A 14,899-nucleotide genomic window follows, 5' to 3' on the forward strand; every position below is an offset into this window, starting at 1 on the left:
TTACTGCTTCACGGCAGAAATAGGCAGGGTGGTGGTGGTACCCACCCGCGCGGACTCACAAGAGGTCCTACCACCAGTAAATGTATATGTCCAAAGTACACGAGTGCGCGGCGACGGCAGAGTGTAGACAGTCTTGTCTTGATCTGCAGTTGTTCGATTAGTTCTCTTCGTTGTCCAACGTATCCGGAGCATTTCGATACAGATCGAGCTAATTAAAGCGTGTTAAAATGTTCATACTCGCATCAGAACTAATTAATTTTGTGCCGCAGGATAAATGTCACAAGATAGTGACAAATCAAAGTCACAATATAATCGTATAATCCTGATTAATAGTTGCGCAGAGAACCCGAAAAACGTTAAAATAAAGATGTGAATTAAATTTGCACGTCACTAACAGCAGTAAAGTGCACACGTACTGGGAAACAATTGTAGGATATTATTAAACATTAAATAATTTGTCCCGGGCTTTATCGAACTTGCTTAGTAATCATTAGTGGTAGAGAGTTTCGTAAGTCTAGGTGTTTTTCGCCGAAACAAAAAAAATACAATTTGCGTAATTACTGGTGGTAGGACCTCTTGTGAGTCCGCGCGGGTAGGTACCACCACCCTGCCTATTTCAGCCGTGAAGCAGTAATGCGTTTCGGTTTGAAGGGCGGGGCAGCCGGTGTAACTATACTGAGACCGTAGAACTTATATCTCAAGGTGAGTGGCGCTTTTACGTTGTAAATGTCTATGGGCTCCAGTAACCACTTAACACCAGATGGGTTGTGAGCTCGTCCACCCATCTAAGCAATAAAAAATTACATTAAAAATAGTCAGGCATTTCGGTATGAAAGGCGAGAACAGCTATAATGTTATAAATGAGACTTCGATGTCTCAAGGTGTGGGCGGGGATCTCGGCGTAGGGGCTCCATTACGCACTTAACACCGAATGGACCGTGAGAGATGTTGAGAGATGTAGAGCTATCTAGCAATAACAAAAATATCCGGTATTTACCTATAGTTTTTTTTAGATAATCATAAAAAAATCAAATTGTGTGCTTGATTTTCATAAAAAAAAATTCCTGCCTAAGTTGATGGTCTTGAGAGACCATATCAGCGTAACCGGGTGAGTAGGTGAGGTTGAGTAGGTGAGTAGGGGCTCAAACCTGACGTTGCTATCACGAACCCTAGCAAAGAGCCGTGCTTCGCAGAATCTACCACCAGATCGGAAACGCGACCCACTGAGAAGATCCGGCGAGAAACTCAGTGGGCTCTTTTTTCAGCTTTACCCACGTGATAATAATATATCGGTGCCTAAATAATCTGGCTATTTTTAATGAGCCCAAATAAAAAGTGATTTACATAATAAAATTCGTGTGACCCCTTTAAAAGTATTTTACTGTCGCCAAAAAAACATTAATAAATTCTCTGAGCACATCTGTAATGACGCGGCGGTTTAACTGTTATTTGTGTCAGAAGTGTAATTTTGTATTTGTAATGCTGTATGATAGAATTGAATGGTTTAAATACGTTCGAATTAAACGGTAGAGCACTAGTGGGGGATTGTTACCAACATCGTCTGCCGATTTCTGCCGGTTTTTTTTTAATTTTACAAATAAGCAAAAGCGATGTCGACCTGAACGCCAATTTATTCGCTAGTGATTACCGAAGTGCATCAGCCGTTATCTCTGATTTTGATGTATGGTTTTGAGAGGTGAACGACAAAGGGAAGATCTTCACCTAGTGCATGAAATTACACGACAGATTTTTAGCCCACCGAGTTTCTCGTCGGATCTTCTCAGTGGGTCACCTTTCCAATCCGGTTGTAAATTCTGCAAACCACTGCTATTGCCAGGGCCAGTGTTAGCAACACTCCGGTTTGAGTCCCGTGAGCTCACCTACATGTTAGGGCAAAGCTGAAATAGCCTCTCAAGGCTATCAGCATAAATAGGAAAAAAAAGAGAGATTGACGGTCCAAATATTGTTGTTCAGCGCTTTTAAATATACAAACTTATCTTGAAAATGTCGTTGGCGAGATTCAGGCATATATCTTGTATTGATGGCTACCGCTACAAAGCTTGCTTAAAGCCAACAATTTATAACTTTTCCACCACGTCGCCAATACGTTCTGAATTGAGTGCCTTCAGTTTTGAAAGTCGGTTAATAAGGTTAATAATTAACTAAAATCCTAACTCAAATACGTTCTCGTAATACAAGATTTAAACAACAAAGGAAAATTTAAAGCGAAACACAGCGAAGACGTGCTCATTACGTACGGTAACCCAATACGTTTGACACACGAGTATCAAAATAACATGGTATTAATTAATACTAGTGCGGTGACAGAGAACAGGCTAGTATTACAAGATGACCAGTTCCCTTCAGATAATTGGTCTCGCGTGGCTTAAAATAACTTTTTCGTGTTTTTAAATTTAAAAACTAATTTAAAAAAAAAAAAAACATTTATAACGATCTTAATTTCAGTATGTTCGAGTATCAATTTCGTCTCGCATGATACACTACAATGAACTATTAAAAAAAAATGAATTTAATCACCTTATACACCACTGAGGCATTTAAAAAACCTATACTCGTTTCAAAGTAACGTAATATTTAGTTGGTATTCATTAATATCAATACGGGATAGAGTCTAGTATAAAGTTACTAACACGATCATACGTGACCCTTTGAGGTAACATGACACTTGTTTCGAAAATATTTAATTTATTTGTATTAACCTACCACATATTAGTCGGGATGACCTTCTATCTGTTTTTATACTATTATATTATTAGTGAATTCTGGAGGGTTTTCTTGGGGATATAGGACTTGGTGGTGAATCGGGCATTTTCAGCGTGACCAAACCGGGCCGAGGAGTTGGTAATAATGTTTTACCCAATAACTATACTATCCAAGGAAAGTATCTAGAAGTACTAGTAGCACACAATCCAATTTCAGCCTCAGTATTCGTTATTTTATCAAATGCATCAAAAAGGAACCTGCAAACAAAGGCGGTTATATTGGTTACTAGCGACCCGCCCTCGCTTCGCTTCGGAAACATTAAAAAAAGTAGCCTAAGTTACACCCCACCGAATGTAGTTCCGCCTTGTCGTGGCGGTGGGGCTTAAGCGTGCGTCCCTAAAATCGCGTGCAGAGGAATCTGTGTGGGACGCCGCGACTAAGAGAACTGCGCCCAGCTCTCCTCGGCAGCCTTCGCATTCTGCGGGGGATGCCTTGAGAGGGAGCGAGGGACCTTCTCCCCACGCCCTTTGCACTGACAAAGAGTTCCATTCTGGGGATGAGGGGTTGGTTCTCGGGAGCCTGGTGAGCCAGCGGCACTTTGGTGTCTTCCGGCTGCGAGTTGCCATGTCCCCGGCTTCGGCTACAGGGGAAGGCCTTCCAGATATGGGAGGTACCGGTTCGCCGGCGTGGCTCCGCACCGCGTTGTGGGCGATGGACTGGCTTCGGCCACAGTCGGCCAAACCGTAAACCCCAGTCATGGGGAACGGGGGCTTCTGCCTTTACTGGTCGAAGCCGCGAGGATGCAAACCTCTTCAAAAATGCCCTAATCCCAAGCTCGACACCCGGCGATGGGATGTATGGCTGGAGGGTTTCCAGTCCCGAGGGTGTCATAGATCCCAGGGGACCAAACCCCTGGTTAATAAAAAGGCAATATATGATGGCACATTGTAAAAAGTTTGTACCCCAGGAGGGTACCGCCCGCGAGTCGGGCGGAGAATCCCTCCGTGCTTCCACCTCAGTGGAAGCACGCTGCCCCACGTACTCTGGGGGGGGCAACAATTGTCAGGATGAAGGGGGCTGTGCGACGGGCAGCGGAATTCCCGTCGAACCGAGGTGTTCCCCGATCGCCGGCTCGATGCGCTCTGCGCTCGCCAGCGACTCGGGTATAATCAGTCCCACCAAACCATCGGCGGGGAAAAAGAGGGGGAGAAGAAAGACGGCATTACCAATTTCCGATGACAGCTGCGCGTCATCCTCCGGCACTGAGGTGCCGGAAAAGACGATGGCCATCGAGGAGGTGACTCCGGTGGTTCCGGGGCCTGCTACGTCGGAAGACGCGATGCCCGCTCCCCAGTGGGTACCAGTGAGGAGGAGGGGCGCTGTGTCACCAGCGACGTCCGTGGAGTCGATGTCGACGTCGGCCGCGTCCCTGGCTAGCGGGGACGAGACGTTCCGGGACCTCGACCTTGCACTGGTCAATTTGGGCAAGCTGCTGTCGACTGTGGCTGCCAAGGGCGCCGAGCCAGGCAGCAGCTACCGGAAACGGCTCCGGGAGGCAGCCGCTATGGTGAGAACAAGGCTGATCCCCACCATGTCCAAGCTTTATGACTTGGTAGAGAGCCGAGAGGTGGAGAGCAAAGATCTTGTCGCTCATTGTGACTCCAGAGAGAGTCGCATCTCGGGAGATACCCCGGCCTTGCGGGGAGGGACTCCCCTGTTGCCGAGGCCGCCGCTGGCACGCTCTGGCCCCCCCGCGGGGGCGATGGATATTGACGTGCACTTGCGGTCCGCTGTGAGTGTGACGGCGCAAATGCCAGAGCCCAATCCTGTGGCCCCTGTCCCGCTAGCGCCTAGCCCCGCGCTCCCTCGCCCTCCACGTAGGGTCGAGTTAAGGCCTGCGCCGCCTCCGCGGATATCGGCTGCCCCTGCGTCTACACGGAGAGGAAGGCTAAGCCCTGCGCCAGCGCGGGCTGAAGACATCCGTTCGCCACTGGCGAGGATGGTGGATGAGTGGCCGGCGCTACCGCCGCCTCTTTCGCCCTCGCGTGCTGCGGGGTTGCAGGCTCGCGGGCCACACAACACGGCTGCTGGGATGGTAGAGGTGGACTCCCTCCCAAGCAGAGAGGAAATGGTGGCCTGTATCTCGCGGGCGGTGGCGCTTGAGGTCGGCAAGCACTTTGCCGGCCTCGAGGAGATGCTCCGTTCCTCGATTGGTTCCGGAGACTGCATCCCGGCGCCAACAGCCGCAGCCACCCCTCGGAGCCAGGCCGCCCGGCCGACCTCTATCCCCACTCCATCCGCGAGGTTGGCACGGCGTAGAGGCCGGGACCAAAACAACAAGGATACGGGTGCCCAGAATCCTGTCCCAAAATCCCAACCCCGTCCCCTTCCTGCTCCCCCGTCAAGCATGGACGAGGGCTGGACGGAAGTGGTGAAGCGGGGCAAGAAAGCAAGGCAGCAGACAGCGGCTCTGGCAGCTCCCAGAGGGGGTCGAGCGCCGACCGCTGCAGCACGAAGCACAGAGCTGGCGGCCGTAGCTGCTCCTCGTGAGAATCGAGCACTGGCAGCCAGGAAGAAGAATGGCAAAAAGAAGAGGCCGCGCGCAGCGCGGTCGGCTGCCGTCGTAGTGACGTTGCTGCCGGCCGCCGCCGAAAAGGGCCTCACCTATAATGAGGTGATGGCCCGGGCGCGCGCGGCCGTAAGTTTGGATGAAATCGGGGCAGAGGAGGGCCTCCGCTTCCGGCACACAGCCAATGGAGCGAAGCTGCTGGAGTGTCCCGGTGCCGACAGTTCTGGCATCGCGGACAAACTAGTGGCGACGCTCCGCGTGGCACTGCCGGAGGATGAGGTGCGCGTGCACAGGCCGGTGAGGATGGCCGAGATTAGAATCACCGGCCTGGACGACTGTGCTACCAAGGAGGAGGTGGCAGCCGCGATAGCCGCCCAAGGTGGATGTGCCCTGGAGAGCATGACCGTGGGCGAACTTCGCTCAGGGTACTCTGGAGCCAGGTCGGTGTGGGCGCGCTGCCCTGTGGAGGCAGCCACTTCCTTGGCCACTCCTCCGCCGGGAAGATCGACGGGGGACCCGGGGAGACTGCGCGTGGGCTGGATAGCGGCCCACGTGCGTCTCCAAGAACCACGTGCCTGGCGATGTCTCCGATGTTTTAGCACCGGGCACGGCCTCGCTAGGTGCACTAGCTCGGTTGACCGCAGCGGTCTGTGTTTCCGCTGCGGCCAGCCGGGCCATAAAGCGGCGTCCTGTACAGCCGCCCCGCACTGCGCTCTGTGCGCTGCGGCCGGGCGCAGGGCAAACCACCGGGCGGGAGGCAAGGCGTGCTTCCCGTCCGGTGATAATACCGAACGCAACCGGCGCCGAAAATCAAAGCGCCGACAAAAGAGAAGGTTGGCCAGAGGAGCACTGGCCAACGCTGTAATCCCCGATGCGGCGCCGGTGCCGGAGGGCGGGGGCAGCGGTGAAGGGGAGGGGGCGATGGATGTGGTCCAACAGTAATGGACCGCACCTATCGCTTCCTCCAAGGAAATCTAAACCACTCCGCCAGAGCTCAGGACATGCTGTCTCAGAGCATGGCGGAGTGGTCCATAGATATGGCTGTGGTCGCCGAGCCGTACTTCGTTCCCCCAGCAAATGATTGCTGGTTTGGGGACGACGGCGGCCTGGCGGCCATAGTCATAAGAAGAGACGCGGCGATCCCCCCCCTGGCGATGGTGACCAGGGGTCAAGGGTTCGTCGCGGTGCAGCTGGAAGGGACCGTCGTGATCGGGGCGTACTTCTCTCCGAATAGGCCTACCGTCGAGTTCGGGCATTTCCTGGGCGGGATCGGGGCGATTGCTCGCCGCCTCGCTCCTCGTCCAGTGATTCTCGCGGGGGACCTCAATGCGAAGTCTGTCGCATGGGGCTCCCCCCGCTCGGACGCTCGTGGTAGGCTACTGGAGAGGTGGGCGCACGCGGCCGGCCTCTGTTTGTTGAATAGAGGTTCGGTTGCGACGTGCGTGCGGTGGCAGGGCGAGTCTATTGTGGACGTTACGTTCGCAAGCCCGGCCATCGCACGCCGTATCCGCGACTGGAGAGTTTTGGAGGGGGCGGAGACGCTGTCAGATCACCGATATATTCGGTTTGATCTCTCCGCCCGCTCCGCAGTCGCGGACGTCCACGGGGACCACCCCCGTGGTGCATCCCGGTCATTCCCCAAGTGGGCACTGAAGCGCCTGAATAAGGCGCTCCTGATGGAAGCCTCTACGGTGGCGGCGTGGGCGCCCATGCGTCCACACCCGGTCGAGGTCGAGGGAGAGGCGGGGTGGTTTCGGGACACGATGCGTCGCATCTGTGATGCGTCGATGCCCCGGATCGGCCCTAGACTCCCTAATCGCCAGGCGTACTGGTGGTCGCCCGAAATTGCGCAACTCCGCGTGGAGTGCGTTCGGGCGAGGCGCGAGTGCGCCAGGCATCGCCGCCGCCGCCTGCCGCGGCGCAACGATCCGGTTGCGTTCGCGGCGGCAGAGGCCCGGCTGCACGGCGCATTTCGCGTCGCGCAGAGGGCATTGCAGCTGGCCATCAGAAGAGCCAAGAACCAACACATGGAGGGTCTCTTGGAGACGCTGGATGAGGATCCGTGGGGGCGGCCCTATCATATGGTGCGCAATAAAATGCGCCCATGGGCCCCCCCGATCACGGAGCGTCTCCAGCCTCAGCAGCTGCGGGACATCGTCTCGGCGCTGTTGCCCTAGGGGACCGACTCTTGAGGCTTTACAACTCCTGCCTCGAGTCGGGACGGTTTCCTTCATCGTGGAGGACGGGCAGACTCGTGCTGTTGAGAAAGGAGGGGCGCCCGGCGGATACTGCCGCCGGGTACCGTCCCATCGTGTTGCTGGATGAGGTGAGCAAGCTGCTGGAACGCATTCTGGCGGCCCGCATCATCCAGCATCTGGTCAGGGTGGGACCCGATCTGTCGGCGGAGCAGTATGGCTTCCGAGAGGGCCGCTCAACGGTAGACGCGATCCTTCGCGTGCGGGCCCTCTCGGAGGAGGCCGTCTCCAGGGGTGGGGTGGCTTTGGCGGTGTCTCTCGACATCGCCAATGCGTTTAACACCCTGCCCTGGTCCGTGATGGGGGGGCGCTGGAACGGCACGGAGTGCCCCCCTACCTTCGCCGGCTGGTGGGTTCCTACTTGGAGGACAGATCGGTCACGTGTACCGGACACGGTGGGATCGTGCACCGGTTCCCGGTCGTGCGCGGTGTTCCACAGGGGTCGGTGCTCGGCCCCCTTTTGTGGAATATCGGGTATGACTGGGTACTGAGGGGTGCCCTCCTCCCGGGCCTAAGCGTAATCTGTTACGCAGACGACACGTTGGTCGTGGCCCGGGGGGGGAGTTTTGCTGAGTCTGCCCGTCTTGCTACCGCTGGGGTGGCGCATGTCGTCGGCAAAATCAGGAGATTGGGCCTCGACGTGGCACTCAGTAAATCCGAGGCCATGTGGTTCCACAGGCCCCGGAGAGTGCCACCTGTCGATGCCCATATCGTGGTTGGAGGCGTCCGGATTGGGGTCGGGGTGCAGTTGAAGTACCTCGGCCTTATTCTGGACAGTCGTTGGACCTTCCGTGCTCATTTTCAGCACCTGGTCCCTCGTTTGTTGGGGGTGGCCGGCGCGTTAAGCCGGCTTCTGCCCAACGTCGGGGGTCCTGACCAGGTGACGCGCCGTCTCTATACGGGGGTGGTGCGATCAATGGCCCTATACGGGGCGCCTGTGTGGGGCCAGTCCCTGGCCGCGGGGGTGGCGAAGCTGCTGCAACGGCCGCAACGCACCATCGCGGTCAGGGTCATCCGTGGTTATCGCACCATCTCCTTTGAGGCGGCGTGTGTACTGGCTGGGACGCCGCCTTGGGCTCTGGAAGCGGAGGCGCTCGCCGCTGACTATCAGTGGCGGGCTGACCTTCGCGCCCGGGGCGTGGCGCGTCCCAGCCACAGTGTGGTCAGAGCGCGGAGGGCCCAATCTCGGCGGTCCGTGCTGGAGTCATGGTCCAGGCGGCTGGCTGATCCTTCGGGTAGGACCGTCGAGGCGATTCGCCCGGTCCTTGTGGATTGGGTGAATCGTGACAGAGGACGCCTCACTTTCCGGCTCACGCAGGTGCTCACTGGGCATGGTTGCTTCGGTGAGTTCCTGCACCGGATCAGAGCCGAGCCGACGGCAGAGTGCCACCATTGTGATTGCGACTTGGACACGGCAGAGCATACGCTCGTCGCCTGCCCCGCATGGGAGGGGTGGCGCCGTGTCCTCGTCGCAAAAGTAGGAAACGACTTGTCGTTGCCCAGTGTTGTGGCATCGATGCTCGGCGACGACGAGTCGTGGAAGGCGATGCTCGACTTCTGCGAGTGCACCATCTCGCAGAAGGAGGCGGCGGGGCGCGTGAGAGACGCACAATCCCGCCGCCGTCGAGCGGGGGCCAGGGAGGCGGATCTCGCCCAAGCCCTGGCCCTCTAAGTGTTTCGGGTCCCCCTCACATGTCGGTCTGGGGACCGGCGAAGGGGGCCTAAGAAGACGACGTGCAAGCTGCTCTGCACGCGTTTTACGCAAGAGCATCCGGGTGATGGAAGGCCGGCTATCCTCGACTCACGCTGGTTCTGGTCCAGCGGGGTATTCCGTAGGATAGCTCACTCTAACCGGCGCCATCTAGGCGGGCTTCGGATAGCCTGCCGACCGAGAGGGCTGGTGGTCGTGGCGCCGACGACCGCCGGTCCGGCGTCCCGAGGGGGAGGGTGATGGGAGAGATGTGCTCCGCACTAAACGCTTCACTTTCCCCCCTCTGCCTCTTCATGAGTTCTGTCTCATGCGAGGTTTGGACGTTGGTTGTTGAGCGACAGGAGGTTTTAGTCAGTTCGACTCTGACATGCTCCGCTCTCTATCCCCAGTGGAGGGCGGAAGTCCGGCGATTTCCTCCTGACCAAAAAAAAAAAAAAAAAACAAACAGACAGACAGATAAAAATTGTAAAAAATGTTATTTTGGTGTATGTACCGTATATATATTCATATGCATGTAGTAAAAAGCGGTTATTTCAATATTACAAACAGACACTCCAATTTTATTTATATGTATAGATGTATAGATTTCGTCACGATAAAATAAAAATCGTTACCACAAAAATTTCCACGGTATAATCTCGCCTTTTTAAATGTCAATACAATATAATACTATTGATACTTCCGAAGTTTCAAATACTTTACAGTTGTCGTGGTCACAGATGACTAACAGCCGTATATTCGAAAAATCGTAAATCATATAATGAAAATGATAAACTCGAGATTAAACCGTAAAAGTACTTTTAATTGTGTCATCGACTCGCGGAAACCGAAAAAAAATACTAAATAAAAATCTGTATCGAACAAAATGCGTTTTACCAATATATTTTTTTCAGCATTGCACTCAAATAAACTCAAGGAAAAGTCACTAAAAATTAGTTGATGCACAGAACTCACAATTTCTACTGCATTCACACTAAAATAAAAGTTATCACATCATACGATGATTATCTGAAGTGAAGCGGATAGGCGACTCAGACTCCTAGTTTCTACTAACTTTACAGAATCTACCCGTAGTAACGCAGCTTTAATGATACAATCAATCACTTAATGATAAACAGCCAGCGAAAGCAATAAAGTAGTTCAAAGATAAATATTTCTTCAATTTTACTCTTACTTTCCGATTACAATAGGCAAGAGGTGGCTGACACGTGTTCAGAGACTTTTTTTTCCTACCTATGCTGATAGTTTTGAGAGGCTATATCAGCTTCGCCCTAACGTGTAGGTGAGCTCACAGGGCTGAACCGGAGTGTTGCTAACACTGACCCTAACAAGAGCAGTGCTTCGCAGAATATACCACCGGATCGGAAACGCGTCCCACTGGGAAGATCTGGCGAGAAACTCAGTGGGCTGTGTCTATGGGTTAATCGAAAGTCGAATCCAGATTGTCTGATATAAGATTTCAGGACTTCTATTGCTACGGAATATAGTTTAAAAACGTTATTAACCAAAAACCAAATGCGTCTAAAACACGAGCCATATTTTCGCGCTTAAATTTTCCCGACGCTCCCAATGTTGCCAGAGCAATAATTATCGCCGTTGCAAACCCGATACTACACGCAAGCAAGGAACGCACGGTAACATTAAACCGCACGGCCATTATTCAGTTTTAGCTGCCAGAAATTGAAAATCATGCGAATATTATGTAGTACACGGTTCGGTGAAACATTAATTATCTAGTAACTTTAACTATGTTTTATTAATTAGTGGCAGTTCGATTGGCATGTGTTTTCAGATTATTTGAAACATAATAATGTTAAAATTACAATATTTAACATTATTATATTATAAATTTACAATTACGGTTTAATTTCGCGTTTACTATTTTAACTTTGTTAAGATATTATTGTCTGTTCATTACCATCTAATATAATTAAGAATCGATATGCACAATGACGGGAGAGCCTGCATAGAAATGATTTTGTAGGTAAATAAGTGAAATCGAAATATTCTGTATTTTTATATGCTGTTTAAAAGATTTTTAATCAAAATAAGATCAGATTCCCAAGGTTTTCTTAGGGTTAGGAATTAAAAAATATTGAAATATAATGTCTAATACAAAATCATTTATTTTGTTTTGTCTCCATAGAACTTTTTACTGAAAATCAAAATACACATACCAACGCGCAGACTCGGGCAATTAATCTGAATTTATACAAAATACGTATTATACGATATCTATAAATAAAACTTAAGAGAGGCAACGACCTCATTGAATGTTATCATATTGTCTTGTATTGTTGGGAAAATTCTCTTACGAAAGAATACAATATACCTTCTTCATCCACATCTTCGGTTGATTCTAGACTTTGGACGTTTGAGGGCATGAGATGACAAAAAAATGCTTCTAAGCCTGGGTTTTAGGAGCTCAGAAAGTAAATCGTAATAGTTGTTTGACATCCGAGTAATACATGTTATTTTTTCCAAATAATAATCGTCGGCTTAGTAACTTACTCACTTGAAACACTTGATTCGGGTTTCCTCAAATGCATTAGGACTTTTAGGTAATTTTCACCGTAGCAACATCGCGTAATAGATCTTATGTAGCGTCATCTATCGTCGCATAGATAGAAACTAGTATAACCCCTAAATCACGCTTATATTATAATTACAAGAAATTCCGTATGTACTTCTCGACAAAAGCACCCATAGCTTCGGCCTATCCTTTCACGTCAGTCTGACAACAAAAGCTAGACAAAGAGGGTTATAACCCGCCTGTAATACAAACCGATGACATTGTGATATCAAGTATAACATAAATGCTTTTAATGGCAGTAGCTGGCTAAGGTAAATTTAGGAGCGTTTGCAATCTGACACCGACCGACCTACGCACGTCAGTGTTGCTAGTAAAGAAAACTTAACACCTTGCACTCAGAGTACATGCTCCGACATTGGTAGCGTTCACGAAATCGAAACGGGTCTATTAAATGTTTTGCTTTTATTAGGCTTTACGTAATAAATGAGTTTACTGAATATTGTCTAAGTTATCAACCGTCTATTGTAGCATTGCGCTGTTATAAAACGATTGTTAGTTCATGATTTATTTTGATTCTAGAGTGTTTATATTAAAGATATTTCTATTATTTTAGAAGATATATCAGATCTAAGTTGGTGTCAAAGCAGACGAAGGCGAGAGACGAGATGGCGCAACATGGCGAGGACGAAAGTCATGGATGAAGGTGGTCACGACCCTCAGACATGAGGAGCACTTCTGATGGAGGTTTTGGAAGTTATACTTCTTAAGGCGCGTTGTGAAAAATTTATGAGAGTGAAATTTTACGATGCGCGCGCACCGTGACACAAAATTAACAGAAATAAAGTTGCCCACTAAATCACTCACTACAATACGACCGACGTAACTTGGCGAGTCTGAATATAGTCGCAGGTGAACTTTCGCGCATGTACACTCGTAAAAAAAAGTGTTATTGGCATTCATTTTTTAACGTTAAATATTTATTATTAATTATTTAATATTAAAAAAAAAGAAATAAATTTAATAAAAATAAAGTATAACTTCTTACGCCCGTAAATAAGTACACGCACCCTTTTTTTTTTTATTGCTTAGATGGGTAGACGAGCTCACAGCCTACCTGGTGTTAAGTAGTTACTGGAGCTCATAGACATCTACAACGTAATGCGCCATCCACCTTGAGATATAAGTTCTAAGGTCTCAAGTATAGTTACCACGGCTGCCCCTTCAAACCGAAACGCATTACTGCTTCGTGGCAGAAATAGGCAGGGCGGTGGTACCTACCCGTGCGGACTCACAAGAGGTCCTACTACCAGTAATAAGATATTATATAATATTGTATTTAAGATATTAGGTATATAATAATGTTTTCTTTGGTTTTCGCCAGTCGTCAACATAATTTAAACTAAATATACATACGGTTTGATCTCACATTTTTTATTGTCCTTAAATCATTTCGAGAGTTTCGAATAATATATATATTATTAGCGACCCGCCCTCGCTTCCCTTCGGAAATATTAAATTTTATTATTGATAGCTGAGTCCCGCGATGTTACCCGCGGTTATTGTCGTACCGCGGGTGAAGCCGCGGGGCGAAGCTAATCTAAAAAAAGTATCCTAAGCTACTTCTTATAGCTTAGTTCCAGAGATTAGCCGGAACAAACAGAAAGACAGACAGAAAAAATAAAAAAAAAATTATTTTGGTATATGTACCGTATATATATTCATATGCATGTAGTAAAAAGAGGCTATTTCAATATTACAAACAGACACTCCAATTTTATTTATATGTACAGATGAAGATATGTATGTATACAGAACACGATCAATAAAATTCATATCTAATATGCTTATGATTATGAATAAAACAAAAATATTCTGTCGACTTGTAAAATATGCATTTGAACGTTTTATTGTGCATTCGTAATCTGATATGGGTCGTTTTAATGGTCGTTGAACGAGGCCTGGTGCCAGAATTATTAGCATAACATAACTTCGAGGTAAGGTGTTGAGTTACAAAACTTTACTAACTGCCACTGTATATATGTAGGCTTGTTATTGTATATATATATTTTTATGTGATCCTTTTGGGGCACTTTAAGCTCTACTTGCGTGTTACGTACACATCACGCGTGCTGAAATGTTGGGAGATCGTACAAGCGATCTTTGAAGTCGTCGTGGCCTAAAGGATAAGACGTCCGGCGCATTCGTATGTAGCGATGCATCGGCGTTCGAATCCCGCCGGCAGATATCAATATTTCAATGAAATACGTACTTAACAAATGTTCACGATTGACTTCCACGATGAAGGAATAATATCGTGTAAGAAAAATCAAACCCGCAAAATTATAATTTGCGTAATTACTTGTGGTAGCACGTCTGGTGAGTCTGCATGGATAAGTACCACCATCCTGCCTATTTCTGCCGTGAAGAAGCGTTTCGTTTTGAAGGGCAGGGCAGCCGTTGCACTGTTAAAAAAGCAAGAGCTCAGAACTCATGTCTCAAGGTGGATGGCGTCATTTACGTTGTAAATGTCTGTGTCTATACGTACCATTATTAAACATCAACGTCCCGAACCAAAATAGGTTTCGCTTCGTTAAATGAAACCTCTAGCGGCGAACGCATAAAAACGCTAGTGTAATATTTCATTTAAGAAACATTCGTGGTTCTTCCTTGACCCAGTGACCGGCGTGCAAACGAGTACGAACTTATACAATCACTATCATGTCACCGGCGCGGCCTAAAGCGCGTCATTCATTAGGGCGATGCCGAGCCGACTTCCTAGTGCATGGAATAACGGTAGGTTCACTGCAAAAATAGACAACATGCAAGCCCGTGAGGTAATATTACAGTATGTATCGGAGAGTATGTACCTAGCGGAAACTAAGACAGCGTTACATAATCTAGATATAACACGCGAAAATATTGCGATCGCAAAATAAAATCCAAACCTAAGTTTTTTTTCTGGTATTTAAATAGAAATACATGAGACAGTATTCGGCAAACATCGCGGAGGGTATTAATAAAGAAATACACCTTGATTTAAACATTGTCGACGGACGTAGCAGATTCGTAACAAAAAAGAATAGTCTGGTGCCGCATGATACGATTTA

General features: G+C 49.2%; 1 protein-coding gene across 2 annotated transcripts in view; it reads right to left on the reverse strand.

Moving 5' to 3' along the window:
* LOC101745611 (sine oculis-binding protein homolog) overlaps window positions 1–14,899 on the reverse strand; it is a 55,904-nt gene that overhangs the window by 14,282 nt on the left and 26,723 nt on the right. The window lies entirely within an intron of this gene.

The sequence above is a fragment of the Bombyx mori genome, chromosome 23 (genome assembly GCF_030269925.1).
Source record: "Bombyx mori chromosome 23, ASM3026992v2".
Taxonomy (NCBI): Eukaryota; Metazoa; Arthropoda; class Insecta; order Lepidoptera; family Bombycidae; genus Bombyx; species Bombyx mori.